This window comes from Echinops telfairi, unplaced genomic scaffold (genome assembly GCF_000313985.2).
Source record: "Echinops telfairi isolate 266 unplaced genomic scaffold, ASM31398v2 ScPeMD7_38;HRSCAF=143, whole genome shotgun sequence".
Taxonomy (NCBI): Eukaryota; Metazoa; Chordata; class Mammalia; order Afrosoricida; family Tenrecidae; genus Echinops; species Echinops telfairi.
In genome coordinates this window covers 109356-113918 of record NW_022103936.1, presented here as the reverse complement: position 1 = coordinate 113918, position 4563 = coordinate 109356, and positions in this window count along the sequence as shown.

The window sequence follows — 4563 nt, the reverse complement described above, 5'->3', positions numbered from 1 at the left end:
ATCCCCCCTCTGATTCTCCTGTGTCATTTTGATTCCCTTCGCTGATCCTCCTGTGTCATTTTAAGTGATCCTCCTCCTCCCACCCTGATACTTCAGTGTCATTTTTTTAACCCCTAGACATGTGCGCATAAAGAAAAAGCTACTCCATGGAGTACAAGAAAGGAATTGTGGGAGACTCTTGTGGCCAAAGTCTTACTGCTTTCTGCAAAGAGAAGATGTTGAGTATCCGATGGGTCTGAAAATGGCAAGCAAGTATGGTAACCTCATTGAACAAGTGGACAAGCGAAATGTTAAAAAGCGCAAGTGTGGCTCAGGTCAGCAACCATTATTTTCTGAGCGGGAAGACCTGATCTGTGAATGGGCTGTTGACAGGAGAGCAAAGGCTTTGGTTATGAATAGGGCTCAGATTCAAGAATTTGCCCTTGCAATGGCACCACAGTTTGACATCGCCCCCGAAGACTGCACAGCATCACAACACTGGCTGGATAATTTCCTTCAGTGAAGTGAACTGTCTTTAGGAATATCCACAACATTGATTAGGCTGGAAGATGCTCAAGTTATTAAGCGAGCACTTGCATTCAAGTCCTTTATTGATGATGCTGACTTCTCTAAATACAGTCTTTCCAACATGATTGCTATGGATGAAACCACAGTGTTTATGGGCCAATCATCTCAAACAACAATTGAACAGTGTGGTGCCTTCTCAGTGTACATTCCCTCCACTGCTTATGAAAGTGCACGTGTTTCCTGTATTTTGGCAATTCATCTGGATGGCACTAAAATCCCACCTTCAATCATTTCTAAGGGTAAGAAGGAAAAGATTGAACATGTTTTGGGCATTTTTATTCTTGAAACTGAAAAAGCCTAGGCCACTCAAGCAGTTATAAGGAAGTGGGTCGATTTAATACTGCTGCGCTTGTTATGTGAGGGAGCCAAAGAGGTCTGCTAGTCTGGGATGCAGCCAGCACTCACCGCGCTAAAGACATGAAGACATTTCTTCACAAAAGAAAAACAGATCAAATAATGATTCCCGCAGGAATGATGGCCCATCTCCAGACTCTTAATATTTCAATAAACAAGCCATTCAAGGACAATTTGCGCATGAAAATTAATGACTACATTGAAAATAGAATGGAGAGAAATCAGCGTGGAAACTTTGTGAAACCTAAATCGCAAGAGGCTGTGACTTGGGTGAAGAATTCACGGGAGAAAATCACTGACAGTTGCATTGCAAATGCACTATGAGCAAGCTACCTTGACAAGAAGTACTCATTTAAGGACAGCGCTATTGCTAAACATGAGAGATTTGGTCCACTGATTCTGAAAGAAAAGGAGTCACAAGAAATTCACGAGGAAATTCAGGGTTTGGATTATTATGATGATGTTCCAGAAGATGATGACATGACTGTCATTGAATAAATGAATAAATGTACCATAGATTGTTTTACATGGAAATAATGGTAGTAACAAGAAATTCTTGATACTGTAGGATTCAGTTTGTCTGGTTATGCTGGTTTGTGATAACAACTACTACCGTACCATATACAGGTAATAAATTTCCTTTTTGTTGTTGTTCAACAGTAAATGTATACCGTATTCTTCTTCATGGAAAAATAAGACATCCCCTGAAAATAAGACCTACCGCATCTTTGGGAGCAAAATGAATATAAAACACTGTCTTATTTTGGGGGAAACAGGGTATTTTCCCATCTGCATCCTTAGCTGTGTATTGTGTTTGTGTGTGGGGTTTATTCTTGCTTTCTTTTCAACGTGGGGTGAAAGAAGTCTTGGGATTTGCTTTTAGTGCATTAATTTCTGGATTGTGTTACACTATGCAGTGGTCTCATGTTTGTGTTCTATGGATGTTGTTCTGTCCAAAATGAGTTGGAAAGTAATTTTTGTAATGACCTTTTTTTTTTAATGCATCCTTGAAATTTTTTCTGACATGGGAAAAGTCTTACCTCACCTTCTATTTTGATGGAGAGTTTGGCAGATAGAGTATTCTCAGGCTATGGTTATTCTCTTTTGATTTTTGGAAGATGCTACTCCATTCACTCCTCTTCTTCATGGTTTCTGCTGATAATTCTGAATGTATGATTATCTGATTAACCTTACAGGTGACTGCTATTTTTTCTCTAGGTGCTTTTATGATTTTCTCCTTTTCCTCAAAGTTGGGTATTTCAACTACTGTATGCCCTGGTGTGTACTTGGGGTTCAGTCTAATTGGCGTCCTCCCGTCTTCCTGGATGATTGTCTGATCTTTCTTTATTAAATGGGGAAGTTTTCTTCCAGGAATTCCCTCAGTACATTGACTGTTGATTTCTTTGTTACATCTTGCTCTGGTATCTCAATTATGTGAACACTGTTTCTCTTCATGACATCACTCATTGTTTTCAGGTTTCTTCAGCTTCTATCATTATCTTGTTTGATTGTTGCTTATGTTTGTTGAATTCTGCTTGGATGTCCTTGAGGTCATTGATATGATTATCCACTTGTTCCTGCCTGTTGGTGAGGACTTTTACTGTTTTCTTTGTTTCTGCTGCACTGTCCATTAAAGTTTGTATTTCCCTTCGATACGTGTCCTATATTCTCTCCATTCATCCTTTGTCTGTATTGATTCCCTCATATCCTGTATGATTCTAAGCAGCATTCTGAAATTTCTTCCTGTGGCGGTTCACAGTCTGCTTCATCTATGTCCATCACTATATTCAGAACCTCTTTAGACACTGTTATTTGTTTCTGCTGATTTCTTGTAGTGTTTCGTGATGTGAGTTGTCTGTGTGCCATTTAGGTGGTGCTGGAAGTACTACGTTATGTGTGGTATGTACAAAGCTGGGAACAATGATGTGTGGTACTGCATGTGGCAACAGTTGCTCTTTGTTTGGGGCTGTGTACAGCAGGCGGCGTTTGTACTCCATGGGCTGGGCGAGTGAGCCACTGGCATGTGTCACTGGCTGCACTGGCTGTGTGGTCAGCTCTGGCTATGCTGGCTGGGGCTTCTAGCCACCGGCAACTCAAGTTGCACAGATGGCATTGAAAGAGGGGTGGGATCCATCATAGACACTATCCCAGGACAACACTAGTGGCTCAGGCTGCTAGAACCAGGTCAGCGAAATCCACAAGCCACTTAGATTCTCATAAATGGTGCAGGCAGGGGGGGAAGATCTCTCTATGATGTGAGCAGCGGAGGTGGCTCTGCAATCATGGGACATGGGCTCCACAAGCAGCTTGAAATGTGTGAATTAAGCCCGCCGGATCCTGGGACCACTCTGATGTGGTGGGCTGCGCTGATTGAGCCTGCTGGATGTTTGGGTCTCTCGAGCTCTTAGGCTTTCTCTGACAACCCTTTCTTTTTTTAATTGCCATTTGCTTGACAGCAGATTAATGGGTCTTATTCCTAATGCAGTTTGATACTCTGTTTTTAAATTGGTGCCTTTAGTCCGTTGATATTCAGGTTAGTTGCAGTCAGTTGGTATTATTTGGGTTTGTCGTTCTTATTTTTGGGGGGTTGGGGAGAGGTCATTCATGTCTTTGTTTCCTCTCTCTATCTGTGTTTTGTGGGGTGTTGTTTTTAGTGTGTTGAACAAAGTAGACATGGTGGCAGGGATGGAGGTTATGCATGGGGGCAGCAACATGGACTTCCACTCAACAAGGCTGACTTGGCCACTGCCACTGCTGAGTGGCACATCTTCTAGCAGAAGAAGCCAAAACAGAGTTTAAGATATGGGACCATTCTTCAAGGAGGTCAACCAGCAACCTTGTAACAGCAGAAATTGTTAACATCATGATAACTGGGGGAAAGATTGAAGGTTTCAAGGATTTGTCTTGCTGATATCCACAGTCAATGCTATGGAAGCAGCGTTCCAGAGATCAAAAGATGAATTGCATTACATGAATATGCTGCACAAGACCTCTTTAGAGTGTTGCAAAGCAAGGCTGTTACTTTAAAGACATGGGTGCGCCTGACCCAAGTCATGGTATTTTAAATGGACTCACATTCATGTGAAATTGGACAGTGACAAGGATGACCGAATAAGAATGGATGCATTTGAATTGTGTTCCTGGAGAAGAATATTGAAAGTACCATAGACTTTTAAAGGGACAAACACATCTGTCTTGAAGAAGTCCAGCCAGAGTTCTCCTTAGAGGCAAGGATATTGAGACTCTGTCTCACATACTTTGAGCATGCTGTCAGGAGAGACCAGTCCTGAGAGAAGGACACCATGTTTGGTAGAGTGACATTGAAAAAGAAAATGGCTCTCAAGGAGATGGATGGACAGAGTGACTCAACAATGGGCTCAAACATAGAACAATTGTGAGCAGGCTGCAGGTAGAGAGTATTTCTGTTGTGCATAGTGTCGTTGAAACCAACTAGATGGCACAGCAAAACAACACTAGAAGAATAAACAAATTTTTATCGAAGAAGTACAGCAAGTATTCTTCATAAAAGTGAGGCTCCTTGTATGTATGTCCTTTGCCTCCTACTTCTTTCCTCTATTTCTTTACGCTTTCCTCCATTCCCAATACCATGTTCAGCCTTCATTCTGGTTTCGGTAGTTCCTC